Source organism: Papaver somniferum, chromosome 7 (assembly GCF_003573695.1).
Source record: "Papaver somniferum cultivar HN1 chromosome 7, ASM357369v1, whole genome shotgun sequence".
Taxonomy (NCBI): Eukaryota; Viridiplantae; Streptophyta; class Magnoliopsida; order Ranunculales; family Papaveraceae; genus Papaver; species Papaver somniferum.
In genome coordinates, this window is record NC_039364.1 from 79,491,517 (window position 1) to 79,517,815 (window position 26,299).

A 26,299-nucleotide genomic window follows, 5' to 3' on the forward strand; every position below is an offset into this window, starting at 1 on the left:
TCTAAGTTGAAGAGACTGAAGGATGCATTAAAGATTTGGAATAGAACTGTGTTTGGGGATGTTCAGTTTCGCTTAAAACAAGCGGAATTGAATCTTGATAAGGAGAATGATATTCTGGATCAAAATGTTAGGTGTGAGCTGCAATTTTTGAAGGTTGACAATGCCAGGAAAGTTGTTGATGAGGTGCGAACTGAATTGGCAGTTATGCTTAAGCAAAAATCGAGAACTAGTTGGTTAGAAGATAGTGATCAAAATACTCGATTTTTCCACAACACCATTCGAATGAGGAGAAGCCAAAACACAATCTCTGAATTGAAGATTTCTACTAACTCTACTTTGTTTTTGCAGGATGAAATAAAAGATTACATTGTTGATCACTACCGTGCAAAATTCAATGGTGGAGATGTGCATATTGATCCAAAGTTGTTTGAATATGAGCATGAAAGCATCTCAGCTGCTGATAGTGATTTTATGGATGTTATTCCGTCTTTGGATGAAGTTAAGGAAGCTGTTTTTGATCTGGGCGCGGATTCTGCACCTGGACCTGATGGATTTACAGGTTCTTTCTCTAGAGTCTGTTGGAACATTATTTCTAAAGATATTTTTAATGCTATTGCAAACTGTTGGGCGATGCGGAAAATTCCTAATGGCATTAACTCTAGTTTTATTGTTCTAATCCCAAAAATAATAAATCTGATGCTATTAAGGACTATAGGCCAATTGGTTTAAGCAACTTCTTCTTCAAAATCATTACAAAGATTATGGCTACCAGACTTGGTACAGTGCTGAATAAATTGATTTCTGAGGAGCAAGTGGCGTTTATGAAGGGAAGAAACATTCATGAAAACATAGCTTTGGCGTCGGAACTGATCAATGAGATTAGTGTGGAAAGGAAGCATGGTAATGTTGGACTCAAACTGGATATATCCCAAGCTTTTGACACGGTTAGTTGGGAATTTGTTGTTGAGGTTTTTCGTCAATATGGTTTTTCTGATGCATGGTGTTCGTGGCTGCTTAATATTTTTAATTCTGCTCGGATTTCTATTTTGATTAATGGTATCCTTAAAGGTTTTTTCAGTATCACTAGAGGTCTGCGTCAAGGTGATCCTCTTTCACCTTTGATTTTTATTCTTATTGAAGATGTCTTGAGCCGCAATCTCTCTAAGTTGTTTGCAGTGAAAAGTATGCACCATATGGTGAGCAAGAAAGGTGTGGCGCCAACTCATTTACTCTTTGCGGATGATATTCTTATTTTCTTTAAAGTTAATCTTCACAGTTTGCAGCATTTGAAGGAGATGCTTGGTATGTATCAACTTGCTTCTAGTTAATACGTTAGTTTTGCCAAAAGCAAGTTCTATTATGGTGGAGACAGACATTCTCGTGTTGTTGCTATTGCAAATTTTATGGGCATGGAAAGGGCGTTATTCCCAGATAAATATTTGGGAATCCAATTAAAACCTGGTATTGTGCGTCATATTCATGTTCGACAAGTAATGGAGAAGATTATGGATAAACTGGCAGGTTGGAAGGGTAAGCTCTTGTCTTTTCCGGCTCGGCTAGTTTTGATTAAATCAGTGATTTCTAGTTATTTGCTTCATTCCATGGCTGTGTATAAATGGCCATGCACGGCTATCAAGTCAGTTGAAAGGGCCATTCGAAATTTCTTGTGGTCTGGAGATGCTGAGAAGCGTAAATACTTTACGGTTCTTTATGATGATTTATGACGTTCTAGGCGTGAAGGTGGGCTTGGACTTAAGAAATTGATTGATGTTAATAGGTCCATGCTTATGAAGTTGTGGGTTTAGATCCGTGACTCTGATAAGACTTGGGACATATTCTTGAAGGTGAAGTATTTCAAGATAAATGGCAACTTGATCGATTATAAGTTAGGTTCTTCGGTTTTTCCAGGAATCAGATTGGTGCATAATTTTGTGTAAAGGAATACGCGCTCAATTATAGGTAATGGTGCTAATACTTCCTTATTTTTTGATAATTGGTGTGCTTATTTTTCAATTGCGCAAAGACTTGGCATCACTAAAAAGGGTCCTAATGATTTTAAGACCAAAGTTAGTGATATTATTGTTGATGGCTCTTGGGTTATTCCTCCAAAGACTAAGGAATTGATGTTACGATGAAATATTGATGTTGATAATTTGCCTCTTATTGGTGGTGGAGATGATTACAAAATTTGGGACTTGGACAACAAGGGCGTGTTCTCTGTCAAGTCGGCTAAGGCTGCCATCAGGGCACCTGTAGAAATTTCACAAACTGCATCTCTATTCTCGAGAAGTGTTGTGCATCCTACTTTAAGTGTTCAGTACTGGAAGTTATTTAATAAGAAATGTTGCGCTACTGATGATAATATCATAAAGAAGACAGGTAGGGAGATGCCTTCTATGTTCCGCTTGTGCAGGGAGGATTGTGAAGATGTCTGCCATATTACTTGGCATTGCAAAATTGCTAAGAAGATTTGGAATTGGGCAGCTGATATTTTAAATCTGAAACCGAATGAAGATCTTGTGGCCTCTTACAAGGTTGCAAAAGGACGGAGTAGGATGATAAAGGATCTGTGGCTTGTTGCAAATCTTGGAATAGTTACGGAATTATGGAAGCTGCGCAATAAGGCTTATTATGAGAACATGCGAGTTCGATGGCTTAAATTTAAGGGACGGGTTCATCAGGTAATTCGTGATAACTCAATTAGAATGAAGGGCCACAAGTATAATGCCTTAGATGATTTTCGAATTTTGAATTTCTTTAGAATGAAGCATAGATCTTGCAAACACTCTGTTCCAATTGAAGTTACTTGGACGCTGCCTAATCCAGGTGAGCTTATGATATGTTGTAATGGTGCATCACTTGGCAACCCGGGCCAAGCTGGTTCTGGTGTAGTTTTTCGTGATTCTAACTTGGCAGTTTTGGGAGTTTTGTGCGTTGAACTGGGCTGGCAGACCAACTTATATGCTGAAGTTTGTGCGGTTATCTATGGTGCAGTTGTTTCTCAAAGATGGAATGTCAAAAATCTATGCGTCAGATCGGATTCGATGAGTTGCATTTTTGCTCTCCAAAAAGGAGAGTTGTCGTGGCAGCTATTGCAGAAGTGGATAATGGCGAAGAGTTTTTACAAGAATATTAGTTATGTTCATAGCTACAGAGAGGCTAATTTTTCAGCTGATGCCTCGTCCAAACAAGCTTGTTTGTTGGCTGAGGAAAATTGTGAGTTTTATGAGGGTAGGCCAGGTTTTATTCATTCTGTTGAATGGCTTGGAGAGGTTTATTTTCGTTTTAAATAGGTTTTATTGGCGTGCAGCCTTTTGGCTTAGCGCTTATATAGCCTAGTCCCTGTACAGTTTCGCTTTTTTATTCTATTTTTGTTGACCGAGTAAAAAAAAAATCTAACTTGTACTTGTTGCACATGTCCATAGGATCGCTTCCCCTTTGCCTAAAAACGTGTTGTACATGTCCATAGGATCGATTCCCCTTTCTGCTAAAAACTTGCTGCACCTCATACAAGGATCGATTCCCCTTTTTGATAGGTTGCACCTCTTACTAAGATTGGTTCCCCTTTACCCAGAGTTGGTCATACCAATAACACTGAATCGATCATACCATCTCAGGTGATTACTTAAGATCGGTTTCACTAATACAAGTCATACCAATACAAAAGTCGGGCCTTGGTGAATAGTTTACTAAGAACATAAACAAGTCATGAGCGGTTATACTAATCACATATATTAGTAGTTCAAAAGATATGCAACGAATAACAATACCAATAATGCCTGGCGATTTCTCTTTCGATTCACAAAATAAGTTCATTAATTTATTTCCTTAAAACAAATGTAAAACATTGTTTCCTAGGATGAAATCTTCACCTTATACCCATACATAATCACAATAGCATTCAAACGATTATGTCGATGTCTTATCTACAAAGTTTAATGGTTAAGCAATAAACCTCGTATTGTATTCCTTAATACTATGTCTAACTAGAGTATAATCATTCATGCTTCGCAGTTTTGTTTTCAATATGCACGACTTGAAAGATACGTTAGGGAATGAAACAGTTCAAGTCAAATATCACTAACCTCAAGTGGAAGGATGATGTTGTCGTTGTAGCTCCTTACTTCTTCACTTCTTCAAGTCGTCGCAATACTTGTAATGTCTCATATCCTAATACTTTGAAGCTAATTCACTCTAATACATAATCAAGCGACTCTTAAATAAGTTTTGGCTCACTAAAATATGACAACTAAACTTGACATACCAACGCTTGGTGGGTTCAACCGAGTTATGCTCTAACAGATTGATATCACTAAGGGAAAGGACAATGATGCTTAAACGTTTTATCTAACGATAGAGTAAAGCATAGACTAAGGGGGAGTAGCATATCATATGATAATGGAAATAACAAAGACGTGCAGATTGAAAATCTACGTATCTTAACTTTAGGGGGGGTATTAGCTTTGTTATTATAATATCAACAACGACATTTATGGATTGAATGTATACTGGTTATTATGCTGTTGAATTTGGGAATCAAGCGTATATGTAATGAATTCTTGTAATTTGTTTATCCATATGATGTAAGAGTTTTGTCACTAAAATTGACAAAGGGGGAGATTGTTAGAGCATAGCTCGGTTGAACCTACCAAGCGTTGGTATGTCAAGTTTGGTTGTCATATTTTAGTAAATCAAAACTCATTTAAAGAGTCGCTTGATTATATACTAGAGTCAACTTCGTATAGGCTAGCTTGAAAGTATTAGGATATGAGACATTACAAGTATTACGTGAAGACTTGAAGAATGTGAAGAAGTAAGGAGCTACAACGACGATATTATCCTTCCACTTGAGGTTAGTAATATTTGACTTCAACGGGTTCATTCCCTAACGTATCTTTCAAGTCGCGCATATTGAAAACATAACTCTGAAGATGTGAATGATTATACTTTAGTTATACATAGTATTAAGGAATACAATATGAAGAAGTATAATGCTTATCTTTTGAACTTCGTATATAAGACATCGACATAATCGTATGAATTCTATTGTGATTATGTATCGGTATGAGATGAATATTTCGTCCTAGGAAACAATGTTTTTACATTCGTTTAAAGGAAGTACAATTCATAAACTTGTTGTATGAATCGAAAGGGAAATCGCTAGGCTTATTGGTATTGTTATTCATTGTATATTGAATTACCAATATGTGTGTTTAGTGTATCCGCTCATGACTTGCTTATGTCCTTGGTAAAACTATTCACAAGGCCTGACTTACGTATTGGTATGACTTTTATTAATGAAACATATCTTAAGTAATCACCTGAGATGGTATGATCGATTTGCTGTAATTGGTATGACCAACTCTAGTAAAAGGGGAATCGATCCTAGTAAGAGGTGAAACCGATCACAAAAAGGGAATCGATCCTTGTAAGAGGTGCAATAATTTTTTTTTTTTATTGGGGAACCGATCCTATGAACATGTGCACCAAATACAAGTTAGATACCATATATATGTGGGAACCGATCCTAGTAAGAGGTGTAACATATGGGAACTGATCCTAGTGAAAAGTGCAACATATGGTAACCGATCCTAGTGAGAGGTGCAACAGATCCTAGTGATTGGTGTAACCGATCCTAGTGAGAGGTGCAATCGATTATAACAGAAGAAACTTAACCAAAATTAATTTTTCGGATTTCCTAGAGTTCTTAGAGATACCGAAAAATATATTTGGTTAATACGGAAATATAAAGATGTCGACATAGTTTGAACATGTGCAGTAACGCTTATATTTTATTGTTCAAAGATATTCCTTAATAGCTAAAGGAGAATCCCGGATCGAAATAAATTAAGAATCTATTAATTAAGGTTTTTAATTTTATATTTGGAAAATAAAAATTAGTAATGTGCATTTACTAGTTGGAGATTTTCTAAGAGATTTAGGTCAATATTTGGACAAAGCATTTCCAGGAATTATGGAAACCGAATTTGGAAATATATTACATATCTTGAGAATATTTTCGGTTTTGGAAATTCCTTGGTGTCTGATCGCTGTCGTAAGAGTCAAAAATAATTACACTTTCTTACTACTCAAAATATATAATGAAGCAAGGGCAAGAAAAGATCGTTCCCACAGAGAGGTCTAGGTTGTCAATATGTTTCGGTTTCCTATATAGAACAATAGGGAGATTTTCTGATTTTATAAACAACAAACTAAAATAAAAGCAAACAAGAAAGTAAACACGCAAATCAATGATGTGAAATATTGGGTAAAGGTTTCATCTTCAATTGTAAACAAGTTTTTGAATGTATGAATATAATTTGTATTTAATCTCGCTATCATCAAAAGCCCTAGAATACCTTATTGAAAGTATACTCCGTAAATTTCCTAAGTCATCAACACACACCTTAGAGCTGCGTATGTGAATTCTACCTAAAGAAAAACCTAACGCCTTGCGCTGATTAAGTTCAATTCCTAGAAGCATTAAGTTTCAGAAATAGGCTAATCAATGCAATTGTCATACATTGCGCATGACAATTCGGACAAAGGTCAAACTCTACATATGATTACAAGAGTGTATCACTACAAACCGTAATCATATCATGCTACTCGTATTCAAGGTTATCGATCGATGATAAACCCTAAATTAGCTATAGATATGGATGTATGTTCAATCATTTCTAGGTTCAACCAAACAAACATTCAATCATATTGCAATACATCAATCAAGGAATTATTATAAACCGTAGAAAGTGATCGATAATATGAAGAGAAAACTAATTCATCATATCAAAAAGCATGCTTGCAAAATCCGACTACATCTTTAACCAATGATAAGGTTAAGCACTCATGTTAAAGGAGTTCATCACAAGAATGAAAAGAAGTTTCATGTTTCCAAAACCCTAGAACAAAAATAGAAGAAAAGATATCTCCAATAAAAGAGATGAAACTTGCTTTATATCCCTTCACTGCCTTCCCCGAATTCCAAATCCAAACGTAGGCTAACTGTTTGCTTCTGCTTAGAAAGATCCCACACAGTTAAGCCCACAACTCTGAGCCCATCAGGTCTTTGGCCTGTCAGTTCCAGAAAACTGACAGCTTAATCTCTGGCTCACTCATTTCCTCCAACTGCAGGCATCTCCACTACAAACCAGCTTCAATTCATTTGCTATTTCTCATAATCCTTGGTAAACATCCACCAGTTCCATCTCTTCTTATCAAGTTTCACCAGATTCAACCAATTCTCAAGAGTAATCACCAGCAACAACTTAATCCCATCATTACAACACCACTAGTTGCTTATGTAGTCTTGTACCCATATACTCATCACTACCACCAGATTCACAAGAGCATCTCAGCAACAGGACCAACATCTACCAATTCAGTCCATCACCACCTGCAACAAGAGCTCAAATCCCCTTGTCTGGACTTACTTGGTTCACTACTTCGACAGGAGTACCATTTCCTTTGTGTTCTCAGCTACTTACAACACCATCATTTTTGTTGCTTCAGCTGCAAATACCCCTTGCAATCTCCCATGACTCCACTGTAAACACACGACATCAGTTCCAATTGCAGCCCTGACCCTGTAATACATTCCTCAAATACAATTAGCCAACCGCACAACCTAGCATTCATCTACCAAAAGCTCCAGACCATCATTCCTTGTTGCAATCCCATACAGCTTCATTAGCAGACCACTGCACCTACAAACTGCAGTTCAATTCCTTCTAGTCTCACTGAATCACGACAACCACCTAGCCATTGTGGCCATGGCAGAAACTCCTTTAAACAACAGAACACAGGTTCAATTTCCACCTGCAATCACCTGCAACCATTGTCTCAACAGCCTAAACATATATCTAAGCTTCTTTTGTAGTTTCTGAGCCAACACCAAATCCAAGTGAAATTCATCTCTCAGCTCTAAAATCAAGCACCAAGATCCCAGTCATACTACCTGAATCACCATTAGCATCATTAATTCGTTTCCATCTCTAACTGCTCAATTCACTGGAAGCTTTAAATCTGAGATGAACCACTTCTCCTGATCAAACAAGAACTCTAATCACCTCTTTAATCCACCATTCTTTCACGGTATCAATCAATCAGAGTCAAGAACCCTAATTCTCCTCAAAAAACCCCACTCCAGTATTCCTTGTTATTGCACGGCAATAACAACTTGAATCCATGACCTAATCTTCTTTATTTCGACAACATCTCCTTCAGAATCTTCCGTTAATCAACCAAACCATAACTCCAGTTCAAACCCCATTTGCAGCCGCAGATAAGAAAAGGAAAGTGTTGTCTGAAATTTGCACTGGCCACTTCGATCTAACTAGGTCTAAAGGTATGGGACGGATGTTTACACCCCAATAATGGAATACAGGCTGCCAAGGTACTGTCAGTTTTAGAAGACTAACAATACAATTTCCTGCTTCATTCTGCGTAAACTGTCGGTTTTGGGGAACCGATAAGCTTAATCTCTGATTTGCCCATAATTTTCTCATACAGCGTCAAAACGACCTCATTCTTTCGCCTTTGGCTTCATTTTCTCGTTCTTTTCAAGGTGAGGAGAAGAAATCCTGGATTTGAGCGAGTTCTACTTCTTTTTTGCTCCAGTGACTCCATTGCACCTAATAAACTCAAAAGCAAACATATGATACATAACTTACAAGAAAACTCGCAAAGAAAGCATAAACAATAGATAAATATTAAGTTGTTTATGACACCTATCAAATTCCCCCACACTTAGACTTTGCTAGTCCTCGAGCAAATCAAACAAAATAACTCTAAAACATACATACAACTCCGTGTTGTCGAGGCTACGGTCACACTTAGCATGTATAACAATCCTTTAAACCCCTATGTGTCCCTAGTGGACGAGTTATAGTCTCTTGAAGGTTTACAAGAGGTGTACCTACAAAACCTATACTTCCAAACTCCAGCCACCTGTGAAAATTTAAGAATGACACTAAATATTTTTATTAATTGGCATACTATCAGTGATTACAAGAGGAAGTACCCACTTTCAAATCCAATTCATAAATTAGTGATATAGATTCATTCGGAAAGTTGAACACAACCACAATACTCGGAATCTAATCAACCACAATCACATGAAAATATTAAGAAGATGGATATAGAAAGTAGATGGTGGCAGACTGTTGACTAAGGTGAACGGTGTTTCCCATATCTTTCTAAAGGTCACTGCCAAAAAAAACCTAAAAATCCTATTGGATTGAGCTACTGGTCTGAATACTAATATCAACACGACTGGCATATACAAGGGAACCATCGGTCGACAAACTTAATTCTAGATCAATTCACTGACATATACAGGGGAACCAGTGATCGATTTTATTCAACACAATAATAATAATAATAATAAAAAATTCAAATCGACAACATGCTTGGATCTTTTGGATCCAAGCGCATGATTCTTGTCAGCAGATTACATGGTAATTCCCATGGATCCTGCATTCCACGCTTGTTTAGGCGACAGAGACAGGGAGAACACACACATTGCTATCCAAGTGACAATTTTTTTTTACATATATATGTACACCGTTTGGTCAAATTGGTCTGGTCTCTTTATATATATAGTAACCCAATCACTCTATTTCATCCTAGCATTGATAATAATTCGATGTTGGTGCCCCACCAAATCACTTAGAGAAATAATAAATAAATATTGAAAAATAAAAATAGAACGTGATATGGTGAAGACTCCAAGATATGGTGACAACTATCATTTTATTTGTTTTTATATTTTATTTATTTTTACTAATGGTTTCCTCAAATCCTACAACCATGATGTTTCCATTAATAGGCACAAGTTTCTAGACTTAGGAGCTTATCATCTTTTTTTTTTCCTTTTTTTTTAGTTTTTCTTATAAACACAAGGAAAAACTAACAAGGCTAAAAACTCTATATGAGAACACTCCCCCACACTTAAACTTTACATTGTCCTCAATGTAAAATTTAGTCAATCAAAGTAAAGTTCAAGATGGGAAATTCATAGCATGATATTGTTTATGGGTGAAAACTATTTCTGCTGGTTTTGGTAATTTGGGCTGTGTGGATAAGAAATGAATCTAAACCCTAAACAAATGCACTGCACGTGAGTGCTTGTGAGTCGAGAAATCAATCTGTACAACTCCGGGCTAAACCAAGAAATGGTCGTTCCATACTTGCTTCGGTCACAAAGTGAAGGAGATGGGATTGATCTTAGGGAGGGAAGCGAAGAAGGTGTTGAGATTGTGGAGGTGTTGGCTGTGTATGACTTGTATCAGAAAGATGAACTGGCTTGCAGAATGTAAGCTATCAGTTCTGGTGTTTGGATACGATTGTATCAACACTTGGTTTCTGTTGTCTTGTTCTCTCTTGGAAATAGGGAGGAGAACCTATTCATACAAGTCATTGAGCCTAACCCACGTCTCTAATGGGAAGTGGAGAAAGTGGAGTGATGGAGTAGTAGAGTTGCGTGTGTTAGTTTCACACGATCAGTCTTTCCCACTTCTCCCATCATCACTAATTGTCCATGTCTTCCTGACACGTTCTTGTGATGGTGCGCTGTGCGGTGCATGTTGTAAACCTCCAGACCAATACCCGAGTAAGTATCCCCCAGTTTGTGACATGTTTGATGTCTCGAATGTGTGGATCGTGGGACCCACAAAAAATAGCATGTGATGCTAGATTAAATAACTAAGTTATTTAGGAAGTCGATACTTGTGAAATATCGTGTGTATTTTATGCAGGTAATGCATCGAATATATTCAGCATGTGTGAAGCATCGCTGTTTTAAGGCTTAACGGAGTAAGTCACGGATTAAGCATCTTAAAATAGCATCACGTCCAGCCATCTTCGAGTGATCGCTTGGAGGCTGTACAGGTAAGTCCTGACTTGGCCGATCACTTTGTGTGGAAGAGTGGTGGACGGTGATCGTGGTGATGCCTCACTGGTCGCCTAACTCCTGTCTTAGGCTGTCTGTCCAAGACGGTGAAGTTGGACGGACGAGATGGCTTGCGACCCACATCTGTGACCGTCGTATTAGGGTTTAGGAGGTGCTCGAACACGAACCTTTAGCTTGGTCGAATCCAAGCATGGGACACGTTTTTGGCAGTACCGATTGGGCATGCGTGTAGACGGCATGCCGGTGTAGGTGTCTGTACCTCACTGTCCCATGGAGATGCGATCTAAGCCACTCAATTTTTCTGGCAAAGAGGAGCGGCTGAGATTGATTTGCGACAGAAATCCCATGCCGCAAAGGAATTGAAGACCGCACACCGTGCCTACTTTGGGCGCGTGTTTCGAGACGACCAACCATGGTCGGTCTTGGCCGATCAGTCAGGCGTGCAGTCGGCAGGCCAGTGTACTCGTTCGTACCTTACTGTCCCGTGAAGATGTGATCTAAACCACTCAATTTTTCCTACAAAGTTGAGTGGTCGAGATCGATTTGCAGTTGAAAACGCGTGGCCATGCCTAGTTTGGGCGCACGAATCGAGACGACCAACCATAGTTGGTCTTGACCGATTAGTCATATATGTAGGAGGTCCCACGGTGATTGTGTTGACATGCTCTGGGCACTTTGAATCTACATCTACACCCTTCATCTATGCCTGCGAAGATGGATGGTTGAGACTGATTTGCGACACATGTGATGTGCCGCAAACCCTAATTAGGGTTTCACGTCCACGCTGCCTTGGCTGGACGAATTTTTAGTTGCAGGAAATCCTACACTACACTCTTCATGTGATTTCATTATTAATCAACTCATTTTAGGTTTATATTCTTAATTTTATTGATTAATCTTTAGATGTTCTTACAAGAAAAGATAAAGAACTCAAGAATGATCTCTACTCTAAACTTTATCTCTCCTATTTACTTGTTTCTTACTCAAAAAATATCTCTCTCATCTTTACAATTCGAACGACTATTTATAAGGAAATACATAGTGGATGACAACTAATCTGTCCCTTATTTTCGGGTATGGTTTGCGACATTCTCGCAACCTTACAAATGTTAATTTCTCAAACTCTCTAATTTTCGCAGAACTATCATATCTTTATCTTGATCTTTGCTGATGTCATTTATTCCTGAAATTATTCTGCGACGCTGTTGTGTTGTGTCATTGGTGATTTCGCTGAAACGTTGTCGTTGCGAGATTCTGATCCTACATCTTGCCTCTTCTCATATCTTCACTGCAAAGTAGAGAATGATGTGAGAAATGCCGCAGCTGCTTATCTTTTCATATTCTGCATTTATTACACGTATTCTTTCTTCCATTTATTTCTCAACACGTCTTTTGTAACCGTTACTTTTTAACCGCTTATATCTTTCCGTATTAATCGTGTTTATTCTCTCGAGGATAAATTCCCTCTATATATATTCCTTTTCACTCTCTTCTTCTTTCTTTTTAATTTCTTCTTCATCTTCATACTATTTCTTCTGCAAATCTTCATAGTTCATAATCTTCTTCGAAACAATCTCCCTGCTATTATCTTCCATGGATTCATCAAGGTTAGTTTTCTTTTTTCTTCTTTATGAGTTTTGCTGAAATTGAACTTGTTTATTTCCTTATTTGATGTTGTTTATGTGATTCCCATACTCTTGTTATTTCAGCAAAAGCGCTTCCAACACTAGATTTACAGTTCAGAACCCTAACATTCCCAAGTCGCAGCATAAGGTTGTTGCGCATAAAAGAAAGTCTACGAATGAGAAGGTAGTACGAAACACTATCCTTTTATAATAACAATATTGTTGCCTCTGTTTCTTATCTGGATTGTAATTCGCAGGGTGATAAAGATGTTAATAAACCAAATAAGAAATCTCGCCACCTTAAAACTGTTTAAACTTCTGTTCCCTTGCACTTAATCATTTCTTCTAAATCTTCTGCGACATCTTCGCAAGATAAACCTTTGTCTCCAATCCGCGAAAAAGCTGCCTCAGACTTCATTTATTCAGCTGACCTCTAAATGATTGAAACTCCCCTTGTTTATCCTGTTGTAAATGAAACCTCTTCTCTTCCCATTGAGAATGTCTCTCAACCTTCTATCTCTACCAGTTCTTTACCTAAGTCTCTTCCTCTTTCGAAAGAAACCGTGGAAGGGATAGATATTTCCTTCAAAGTTTTATCTGAAGTTCTGGATGCTGTCAAGAAGTCTTCTACTGATCCCATCAAGTCCAATGTTTGCGAAATTCTGAGCAAGCATTTGGGTTCTGACAGAGCTGCTTCGCAGACAGCTTTGGAAAAAGAATGTAATGCTCTTCGTCTCGAAAATCAGAAGCTTCAGAATGTTTTACTGGATCGTGATAATCTTCGCAAGAATAATGATGAATTGAGAGGTATAATTTTCTTATCTGTGTCTTTAATTCGCCCTTTTAATGGTTTTATCCTTCCCATATTTAATTCTCTTTGAAATCCCTCTTTCGCATGTTAAGCTTTAAACCAGAAACGAATAATGGAGAGATGTCAATTTGAATCTGGTGTTGAAGAAGCTCGTGTTGATAAAGAAATCTTGATGGATCAATATAACCAATTAGATAACCTCTATTCATATTCTCTTAATCATATAAATAATCTTATCAATGAAAATACCCAATTAATTCAAAGACAAGATTTATTAAGTAATGAAGTATCTCGTCTTTCTTATTCTTTAACTAAAGCTAATTTAGGGATGGAAACTTTATCAGATGAAAATAAAACCTTGTCCCAAGAGAAGAGAACTTATTTAAACAAGATGGCGATATCTTCGCAACAACTTAGTATTCTTTAAAAAGTATGTGATGACCAAGAGCAATCTCTTCGCTCTTTGAGAAATGAACGTAAAGAAGTAACAGAGTCATCTATCGCTGAAAGAGATACACTCATTCAAGGTAGAATAGCTTTAAGTGTAAAGGAGAATCAGCTTAAAGAACAATATTCCAAATTAAAAGAATTTTATTCTTATCTTGCAAAGAAAAATGCCTTTCTTATTTCTAAAGAGAAAAATCTTCAGTCTCGACTTAAAGGTTTAGTTGGAGATAAATTTGATGACGCAATGGATCGTTGGGAGAATAGTTGTCTGTCTTTGATTCAACACCTTATTTCGCAAAAGGAAGGTAGTCATAATAGTTTGACTGCCTTAATTATCTTTTCTTTGTTATATCTCTCTGAACTCTTTATATTAATGAAATTTTCTATTCTATCTTTCGCAGAATCTGAGAAGAATCTTCATTCTTCTATTTCTGTTTTGGAGGCTAAATATGCCAAAATTCGCAAAGAAAATGCATTGCTTGTCTCTACTCTTACTGGTTCTCGCGACCGAGCGGAAAGAAGACTTGATTATCTTGCTTATTTTAAGGATATTCAAGATAGGAATCATCAGAGAGCACTTCTTCGCCAAGTTCATCTCCGGGCTGAGGTCCTTGTAAACGACATTCTATTATCCAACTCTCTTCCTCCTACATAAATTGATCCTTTAGAAGTAGATGATGATGAAGTTCCTCGTCCTGCTGATAGTGATTATGATTACGAAAGCGGTGCAGAGGATAATTTCTTGGAAGATGAAGAAGAGGTTCCTTCTAAAGAAGTATCTGCTGGTGTTAATCAGAATGAGAAAGAAATTTCTCCTGAAGAAGTAATTGCTGGCGATAATCAAGATGCTAGTCATGGCGAAGATCAAAACCGAAATGAAGGAGAGGCTTGCGAGAATATTGGCGAAGAATTTCTGTCATCTCCTGCTACTGAAATTAACACTGAAGCTTGAGCTTCTTATCTAGCTTTATTTTCTTGAACTGTCTTATTTTTATCACTTTTGAGAGTTACATTTTTCAACCGACTTTGGAGTCAACTTTTCCTTTTAATATTTTGTTGATAAGAAAGATAATGCTTCTTGTGTATTGATTCCCATACTTGCCTCTCATTGTCTTTCTTGCAAAATAATTTGTTACGAATGCTTATAATTAATTTGTTTTATCATATGGTCTTATTTTTCCTTCCTAATTAAAGGTCTTATTATGCCACCTCTTGTCATTGCGACAAAATCGCAGGACGTCCTTGCACTTTCATACAAAAACCCATTGATCTTGCCTTAACTTTTTCTTTTGTATTATGACCTCTTCAGGAATGTTGTGACAATATGGCAGGCCTAAATTTTCTTGCGAAAATAAAGCCCCATGACATTTCCGTCTTGCGACGAAATCGCAGGACGTCTTCGCACTTTCATGTGAAAACCCATTGATATCGTCTTATCCTTTTCTTTTGTATTATTGCCTCTTCAGGATTGTTGCAAAAATATGACAAGTCTTAATATCCTTGTGAATAAAAAGCCTCATGACATTTGCGTCTTAAGACACTTATCAGCTCCCTAATGGAGGGTGCCGCCCTTATCTCCCCCCTGGTTGCCCCTTCAAGGAGGCGTACTTCTACCATACAAGGTTAGCTCCTCCCATCCAGTCTTAACAACAACCAGCTGTTTTCGCAGCCTCTTATCCCTTTTACCTATAGGTCTTATGGTTACGAGACTGCACCCTAAGTGGGGTTTTCTTCGGGCCAAGTGCAGTATAAGCCAAGACTTGTCAAGAATGGCAAGGACGCTTCAAACGCCCCCGGCACTCTTGACTCAACCGTGTACCTCGGCGCCTTGATCAGATTATGCACTCCTTGGGAGAGTCCTTATCACCTTAGTCTCCCAACTTAAGTCATATGCTTAAGCTGAGAATCCAAGGTGCCTCTCCCGGATGGGCTTTATTGACCCCAAATCTACATGACTCAGGTTCCGGTGGCGGTGTAGCCTTTCCCTGAGCCATGAAACAGGTACCCCCTAATATGACGTACTTTAGGTCTTACATTTTCCTCTTGCGAAATGTTATTCGCGAACTAGGGTGTACGCCATAAAGGTTCGCCTCTTTCTTTTATGTCATTGTTCTGTGATTATCTCTGCGAAAATTTCGCACATTATGATCTTGTTTTGATATGAGTAATCTTGCAATTATTCTTTCAGAATCCATAACTTCTCAAAGCTTCTTACGGATAATATCTTTTTAAGTACAACCTGTTCCATGGTCTGTCTAACCTATGACCAACATCTCTTCCTTCTGGATCCATTAATCTATAAGCTCCTGTTCCAACTATCTCCTTAATGATGTAAGGTCCATCCCATTTTTTCGCTAATTTTCCACCATTTTCTCGCTTATATATTGGTGTTTCTCGCAGAACTAAATCTCCTGGTTGAAATTCGCGTATTTTGACACGTTTATTATACTCTCGGGCTAGTCTTCGCTGATAATTCTCCATATGTTGTAAAGCTTTTTATCTTGTTTCTTCTAACTCATCAAGTTTATTTAAAATCAAGCCCACACTAAGATTTTTCTCCCAAGCTTCTATTTTTGTTGTCGGAATAACAACTTCTGTTGGTAACACCGCTTCAACTCCGTATGTTAAACAAAAAGGTGACATTCCAGTAGCTTCTCTTCTAGTTGTATTATAAGCCCATACTGCATTATGTGCTTGTTCGCACCATGCTCTGTGATGTCCTTCCAATTTCTTCTTTAATATATCTGCAATTGTTTTATTTGTTGCTTCTACTTGCCCATTAGCTTGTGGATACAAAGGAGTAGATTTTCCACATTTTATCTTGAATGCATTAAGTAGCATTTCTATATTCTGTCCTTCAAATTGTTTCCCATTATCAGATACCAACTGTGCAGGAATTCCGAATCTGCAAATGATATTTTCGAATATGGATGTAAAGATATCTTTGTCGCAAATATGCTGTACTGCCTTCACTTCTGTCCATTTTGTGAAATAATCTGTTGCGACTATTAAGTATCTTCTTTGTCCAGACCCTGGTAAAAATGGCCCCACAATATCTAAGCCCCACTTTCCAAAAGGCCATACACTAGTTCAAGATGACAATGGTGCTCCAGGTGCATGTATTTTCTTACCATGCCGCTGAAAATCTTCGCAACGTCTTGATATTTGTTTTGCATCATCATGCATATATGGCCAGTAATAACCTTGCATTTTTGCTCTATGTGCCAAAGATCTTCCTCCACTATGATTGCCAGCATCCCCACTATGTAACATTTTTAGCACCTTTTCTCCTTCCTCTCGTGTCAAACATCTGAGTGATGGTCCATTAAAGGATTTTCGGTATAGCAACCCATCTCTTAATTCATAATTCGTTGCACGGATTTTTAACTTGTATATTTCCAATTTATTTCTTGGTGTTTCTCCTTTCGCCAAATATGCATGAAGTTCCATTCTCCAGTCTGCGATATTACTCATTTGTTCTTCTTCTTCATTGTCTATTATCATCACGTCCACGTCTTCTTCTTCTTTATTGATTGATGGTGACAAAAGTGTTTGTATTTTTATGCATCTCGCAGTTGGATCTGTCATCATGCTTGAGATGAAAGCAAAAGCGTCTGCGAGTCTGTTATCCTTTCTTAAAATGTGCCTCCATTTTATTTTTTGGATTTTCGCTGACAATTCTTCAACCAGTTTCTTATATTTCTTCAAGGATGGTTCATTTGTAGTATACTCTCCCTTTATTTGGCGAATAACTAGTTGCGAATCACTAGTGATCCTGGCATTTTCTAGTTTCATTTTTATTGTGAATCTTAAGGCATGTACCACAGCTTCATATTCTGTTTCATTATTAGTGGATGCAAATTCCAATCTGAATGAAAAATCCATTTTTATTCCTTCTGGTGAAATTAAAACAAATCCAACTCCATTTCCTTCTCCATTTGATGATCCATCTACCAATATCTCCCATCTATTTGGTTCTGTTAATAAATCTTTTGGATCTCCATGTTCTTCTTCTACATCCATCATTTCTTCTACTGCTTCATCTTCTTCTAAAGGAAATTATGCCAAGAAATCTGCAACAACTTGTGATTTTGGTGAAGACAAAATTTCATATTTAATATCAAAGTGGCCTACTTGTGCATTCTATCTCTCCACTCTCCCTGATCTTTTAGAATTCTTCGTCACTGATTCAATTGGTACATTTGTTAATACCTTTATCTTGTGTGCTTGAAAGTATATGCGGAGCTTAAACGATGTGTAAACTAATGCTAAGATTAACTTTTCAATCTTTGAGTAATTCTTCTCGGCACTATTAAAAGTTTTGCTGATGTAATAAATGGGTTTCTCCACTCCTGCGTCTACTCGCAATAACACAACACTTAATGCATGCGACGTTGTCGCAAGATAGATCAATAATTCTTCTCTTGATTCTGCTTTTTGTAAAATAGTTGTGTTCATAAGATGTTCTTTGATTCCTTGAAAAGCTTTTTCACATTCATCAGTCCATTTAAATTTCGCACCCTTCTTAAGTATATCGAAAAAATATTTGCATTTGTCTGATGATCGCGAAATGAATCTCCCCAGCGAAGCTAGAATCCCATTCAACTTCTGTACATCTTTTATTGTTGCTGGTGTTGGCATGTCACGAACTGCTTGCACTTTTTCTGGATCAACCTGTATTCCTTCTTTTGATACAATGTAGCCTAAAAATTTTCCCGATGCAACTCCAATAGTACACTTCTCTGGATTCAATTTAATGTTATACTGCCGCATTTGTTCAAAAATCTCCCTCAGGTCTTGTACATGGTCTTTAGCTTCTTTACTCTTTACTAACATGTCATCCACGTATACTTCTAATGTTTTGTGTATCCATTTTGGGAACACCTTCTCTACCATTCTTTGGTATGTCGCTCCTGCGTTTCGCAAACCAAATGGCATTTTCGTGTAACAATATAAACCTCTAGGAGCAAAGAAAGCAGTATGTTCTTGATCTTCTTCAGCGAGAGGGATTTGGTTATACCCTTTGTATCCATCTAAAGATGATACCCTATCATTTCCCGCTGCGGATTCCACCATTTGAGAAATATCTGGTAACGGAAAACTATCTTTGGGGCAAGCTTTATTTAAATCAGTGAAATCTATGCAAATCCTGATTCCTTTGTTTTTTTATGGGATAATGACCATATTCTCTATCCATTCTGGGTATTTATCTTCTCTTATGATTCCCGCCTCAAGCATTTTCTGTAATTCTTCTTCTATTTGGGAATGATAAGTTGTTGCAATTTTTCTTATTCTCTGTTTAAATGGTCTCACATTTTTGTTAATCTCCAACTTGTGGCATGCAACTGATGGATCTATTCCGGTATCTCATCCATGTTTCCTGCGAAAACATCTTTATATTCTCGCAACAAGTTAACAGTTCTTTCTTCTTCTTCTTCCATATCCATTTTGGTTCCAATTCTCAATATTAGAGGTTCTTCTATAGTCCCAACGTTTATTTCTTTTGTTGGTTATGCGGCAGTGTAAGTGGGTTTAGGTTCTCCCATTGGTGTCGGTTCTTTTATTATTTTCATAGGTCCTTCTCCTTCTTCCGAAATTTCGCTGGGTATTCCTTTGCCTTCTTTTGCCCTTATCATATATACTCTAAATTCTTCTTTCTTCTTTGCTTCCTTTGCCAATTTTCTGCGAAATTGTTTCTTTCTTTCTTGTCCTTCATAATGTTTTACTTCAATTTGATGACATAATTTCGCATTGTCAACATCTCCTCTGATTTCACATATTCCATTTGGAGTGGGGAATTTAATACATTGATGCAACGTTGATACCACAGCTTTTATCGCATGTATCCATGATCTTCCTAATAACATATTATATGGCGATTCCATATCCACCACGCACAATGTTACATGTGTTTCGATTTCTCCAAGTGGAATTCGTACCACTATCTCTCCTTTAGGTTTTGTTGTGGATTTTCCAAAGCCGTGAAAAAAATATGTTGAACTGGACATTTCTTCATCTTTAAATCCCATTCCTCGGAATGCGTGATAAAATATTATATCAACTGAACTTCCTGTATCAATTAAAGTTCTGTTCAACATCCATTCTCCTATGGATTTTCTTTTGGTATTTCTTCCGCCATGAATGCAATTTTTTGTTTTTCCCAATCTTTCAAGGGTGATTTTTTTTCTACCGCCATAACTTTCCTTCCTTCAAAATTTCGTTTATGTATTCTTCCTTTGATGTTTTCATGGAATTCATTAATCATCGTTTTTGTTATCATATTACACTCCAATCTTTTGCCATTTTCATTAATTCTATTCATCTTTCTTCTAACTGATTCACTGATTTGTTTAATCACTTTCTTGACTTGAATATTCTCAATCAACAATCTTTAACTTTCGATCTTCAAATCCCTGTTTTTAGCGCCATTATGTAGTTGCAGGAAATCCTACACTACACTCTTCATATGATTTAATTATTAATCAACTCATTTTAGGTTTATATTCTTAATTTTATTGATTAATCTTTAGATGTTCTTACAAGAAAAGATAAAGAACTCAAGAATGATCTCTGCTCTAAACTTTCTCTCTCCTATTTACTTGTTTCTTACTCAAAAAAGATCTCTCTCCTCTTTACAATTCGAACGACTATTTATAAGGAAATACATAGTGGATGACAGCTAATCTGTCCCTTATTTTCGGGTATGGTTTGCGACATTCTCGCAACCTTACAAATGTTAATTTCGCAAACTCTCTAATTTTCGCAGAACTATCATATCTTTATCGTGATCTTTGCAGATGTCATTTATTCCTGAAATTGTTCTGCGACGTTGTTGTGCTGTGTCATTGATGATTTCGCTGAAACGTTGTCGTTGCGAGATTCTGATCCTACAGAATTGGCAAGCCACGCTTCTCTTTTGGGGAGGCCGACCATCTGGGGCCCACATTGGGCTGGTGGTGAACACGCCAATACCTGCCTGGTGGCTATGGGTCCGATCTAAGCCATCCAATCATGCCGGTGAAGTTGGATGGTCGTGATCAATTTGGGACCTTTAGTGGAATTTCCTGCGAACCTTTAAGCTTTCACCCCGGCCCAACTTCAGACAACAATACATGGTTCTGTAGCTAGGTCAGGGGAGGATCGATTATGCAGGCGTGAAGGGGCCCATCGGTGTGCAGGACAACGCTTGTCCATCCGACCATGGGACAATCTATATCGTCCAACCATGCTGGTGATGTTGGACGGAAGTGATGATTTTGAGACTGCCATAGGCGACCTTGTTCGCACGTCTCCTCCAAGCCGCTCCATACCAGCCTGGAAATCCAACTTCAGGCTGGTGTTTGGTGGTAGTTTGGGAGGCATGGTAGGTATTCGACCGACCAGGGCATAGGCGGGCCCGCTGGTGGTCATTAAAGTGGTAGCCTGCTCCTGATGAGGATTGTCTAGGCTGGTTAAATCATGTGGCCAATATTGCGTGGTCGTGATTATTTTTAAGACTGACGTAGACAGTCCAGATGCTCGATCGGGCTAGTATAACACCGAGAGTTGTATCCTGTACGGGTATTTCGTGTATGCCTCATTAGTGACACTTGGAGATTCGTATTGCTCTGCTGAGAGCAACACTCAGTCGTCATGCCGCACCAATAATGAGAGTGGAACAGGAAATACAAGGCTGGTCATGCATTAATTGATAATGCTATAAATTTATAGGGTATACATGGGATTGTTGCTAATGCTCCATTCTAGGTAAACTAACGAAGTGAAGAAGTATTCACCATTTTATCAGTGGATTTATCCTTTGCAGGATGTTAGCGCATAATTTCTGCCTTTACAATTTTAGCCTTTGATGAAAATCCACCATCAACATCAAGTCCCCTGCCTAGCACATAATGGTTACACTATTGTGGGGTAGGCATGAGATGGTGACAAATTTGTATACTGAAATGATTAAGCTAAAGTAAATACGCATTTACCGCATAGATAGATATCGTTAGGTGTTGTCTTGCTAGTCGAACCTGATTAGGGTTGTGGGGAAGCAGGACTTGGTTAGGTGAGACGGTTCCCTTTGGTTTCTTCCGCACATATCTGGACAGAGCTTGGACCGCTTCTTGGACTGGGTGTACTCCCTTCCATTAGACGGTGGCTTATCTCAAATATATCCGATAAGTATTGTTGATATTTATCCCGAATTAGCAGCCTTTATAGGTGGCAAGTGAAGACTCTTTTTTCTCCCTGGGATTCTGTTAGCTCGTGAAATATAAAGAAAATTCTAAGGACGTCTCCTATCGCAAAATCGTTTTCTTCTATATTCCAGGTACTGCTCCGCGCTTATCCGATCTTCTGATTGACTGATGATGATGATTTTTTTTTGTAACCATAACTTTTTCTCCTTCACAGTTTATCATGGAAGCGGTTGGTGATGATCACTCTGTAACTTCTCCAGAAAAAAGTTTTGAAGTCAACAAGCCTGAGGAGGCTGGTGCACATAAGGAGGTAATGGCTAAGATCGATCTCCCACTCCGTGAATTCGGTCGTGCTATATAGGGGATGTCCATTCTGCACCTGCGTATTGCCAGGGGACGTATATGTGCCATTTTAGCTGCGATCAACATGGAAGAGCAATGTAGGCGCGATGAAGCGTTGCGAGTACCAACGAGCGCAAGATCTGAGAGGTTTGGAGCACGGTTAAAGAGGTGGAGGGTTGGACACAAACGACCTCTTGGTGGAGACAAGTGTGATTATCCAATCCACGATGGCGTGATAATCCTCGATTTTGACACAGACGAACCTGAGCGTCTGAAATTGATCAACACAATTGCCAACGCTGTCGTGGCTCTTGGGGAAGATGTGGAATCGGTCTGTGTTGATGATGTTGAGGCGGATAGCGTTGCTACAGAAATATCCGAAGTGGAAGCTGAGGGAGATCCAGAGGAAGAAGCAGTAGCGGTCAACGATGGCGACGGTGTTGAAGCATGCTCCAGCGGTAGTGGAGACGCAACCAATCTTCTTGACGACTAAATTTTCCTGTTCTTTCTATTTTCTTCTTTTCTGGGCTTTTCTTCTCTTAATTTGTGAACATTTTCCTTGCACCCAGTGGCGGCTGAGTTTAAGGTCCTTTTTTACTTGCTAGATTGAATAAGAGTTTCACACTGCTTTTTGATGTAAATCTTCCATATATCGGATGCGGTCATAATATGTTGTTCTTGCAATGAAAAAGAGAATGCCATAATGAAACACCACAGACCTGTCTATGCTCCTGACGCGAGATCTCTCTGGTCTTGCTGGGGTAAATGGCCCGAAATATTTTCCTTCTTCCGCACACATTCTCTTTCCCAATATCTCCCAGGGAATACAAGATGTTTGTTTAGGGTTTCCTTCCAGGCCTGCTCTAGTGGGTAATGATGATTTAGGCTGACTCAGGACTTTGTTTCTTTCTTTAGGGGTAAAGAAATTCCAAGATGGAAAATATTTCGATTAATTTGAAAATTGAAAATTGAAACCCTAATTATGAATGCAAGTATTGCAATCATTTTCTAGAGGAATTACAAGTGCGGCATGAAAAGGAAATTGTAAAAGAAATGCGCTGGAGGAAATAACACAGCGTTTTAAAGTGTGGAGGACGCTTGAAAGCGGTAGAACAGCGTCTTAAGTACGGTAGGATTTGATCCATCGTGATTGAATTGTTACGCCTTCCAGTTTTTCAGCTTTGATGAGCTTGCAGTAGCCGCCTAGGATAACATCTGCTACCAGGTACGGTTCATCTTCCCTTTCGGCAGGTGGAGTGGTCATTTTCACCGTCATGCTCCCAACCTTGAATGCAGTCATCTTCGTCACCAGATCTCCAATTACAAATGGGTTTGGGAGTGCAGATACTTGGGCCTTGGCCTTATCATCTTTGATCGAGACAACCTCTAGGCTCTTGATAAAAATTTTGAAGGGGCCGTCTTCCCATTCACATCTCCTAGACGGGGTTGGTTTGTTGGTTGGAGCCAGTCCCTAGGAATTATCAGAGTGAAGAGTAATTGGTTGCAAAAAGGGTTGCGTGATGAGACTTACTTGAGCTCGGAATCTTTTAATGTATGCTGATGGGCTCTCTTCAGGAAGTCGTGTCATATTGGCAAGATGCAGGTGGTGCGGAAACAGACAGTATTCAGGTCCATACGGCTTGTTGGAGATCCTTTCGGGTATCGGAGTTGGTAGAGGACAAACTCCCAGTGTTGCCTTGTTGTCATGCATCCAAGAGCGCCCTAGGACCATGTCGTAATTGGGATGCTCTTTGACTATGTAGAATCTTGCTTGCGTCGAGGCCTCACCCAATTTGACTTCAAGATCGATGTATCCATATGCATCTCCAAGTTCTCCATCTGTATTCTTAATCACAGTTGGGCTGCGGGTAGCTTCCTGCTTTGAAATCCTTGCTGCTTTCAAGGTCTTGACAGTGATGATGTTGTATTCAGAGACTGTATCAATCAATGTGTTATCGAACTCAACATCCTTTAAATGAGCGACTGTTAGGAGTCCCCAGTTTCCCTTGCTCGCATCTTCTAGTAAAGACTGAGGTTTCGAGACCGCTTCCTTTTCTAGATACAAATGCCTGCCTGAGACAACGCGGTTGAGGGCTGCAAATATGTCCTGACGCTGTGCCTTGGAGAAATATAAAATCTCGCACAAATGTTCCATCATAGATTATACAGTCTTGCGAACAGAATCCCCGGAAATCATGCAATTCCTGATAGGGAGAGGATATCTATTAACACATTTGTTTCCAAGTTGGAGTTCTCATGCCTCTATCTTTTCTCTGAAGATTTGTTTCAGCCTGTTGCAGTCTTTGGTCGGATGATGGACAAACCTATGGTAGTGGAAGTACTTGGGGTCCGCCATGTCTTTCTCAGTTGGTGGGCGTCTGATAGAAGGCACCTTGATAGCATCGTCTTGAATCCACGCTTCCAAGAGTTCCATTACTTCACTCATGGGGAATGGGAAGCCTGCATCTTCAGTGTCTTGTGCAGGAGTCTTGCCCGTTCCTTTTTGAGACGAGGTCGTGTGTGCCGGAGCCGCACGATTGGGTGGTCGTTCCGTTGATGGAGCTTTCCTTTTTCCTCCTTCGCCTACCACGCTTACAGAAGGACCAGTGTTGTATTGATTGTTTGTGAGACGCCTGCTTCCTCGACTCTCATGTGGATCTTCGTTTCGAATAACCATGGTTATCTCTAGCAACGCTGGGGAAGTTTTGGATGAATGCTTGGAAGCTTCATGGAGTTCGGAGAACGTATGAAAGCCCAGATTCTCCAGTAAGGCGCGGTATATGGGTATCATCTCGTTGATGCACAGCTCTACCAACTGACGTATAGTGATGTTCGGATCATGACAATCTAGTGCTTGAGTTCTGAACCTCTTGACGAAGTCGTTCGGATGTTCGTTGTTCCGCTGAGAGACTCTCCCCATATCCGAAAAGGTGATTTGCTCGGACACGAAGAAGTATTTTTTATAGAAAGCATTGACCATCTCGTCCCAATTGGATATGCTGTTAGGCGTGATGTTGTTGTACCAGGTGTACGCCCTCCCCGTAAGTGATTTCGAGAATTCTTTCAGACGGAGAACACGATTGTATTCATGCTCTCCCAAGGATTCCAAGAATCGAGAGATGTGTTCATGAGCATTACCAGTACCATCGTAGAGGGATAACTGAGAGAGGTGTATCCTCTTGGAAGAGGAATTCGTTGCACATATTGAGGGTACGACGACTGATATTGGTGCGCCTCCATCATGTTTCCTTTGTCTCGGTTTTGGAGAAGTCGTTCCAGGTCTTCACGCGTGATGAAGTTGGATGGTCGGTTCATATCTCTTGGGTGTTCAGGAGTAACACGAGCTTCTTCATTCATGTGGGTCTGAGTGTAAACGTCTGCTCTGGATGTATTGAAGGCATACCTTGCTGGCTCCAGGGGTTGTCGTGAGTCTTGTGGCAATCATTCAGTTAAGGTTTTAAGAAAAGTGAGTACCTCTTTCTGAGTTGCATCCATATCCGTTTGAGTCTTAGCAAGAGCTTCCTGCCTCTCCATCAAGACTGCGATGGTAATAGGAGATGGCCCTCCTCTTGCTCCTCCGACTCCTCGTCCAGATGAAGGAGTGGAAGTTGTTTCTCTGGTGATCGTCGGAGGCGTTATACTTGAGGCGGTGCCAAAATTCACGGCTTCTCTTTCTCTGGTGATAGGAGGCGTTGCACTTACTGGAACATCTCCTGCTCCGCTGGCGTTGGTGGTAGGAGAGACGACTCCACGAGACGTATTGACCACAGTAGCTCCACTGACAGGTACGTCAACACCGAGAGTGTTATCTGCACTAGCTCCATCAGAATTGATTGTTGATCCTGACCTAAGTTTTACCATCTTGAGACTGATTGATGATTGAATTGAATCTAAGATCTACCCCTTCGAAATTGATGAAATTGAATCATATTTTGAAGAAATTGACTTTACAACCGAGAGATTAACCTCCCATTGTGGT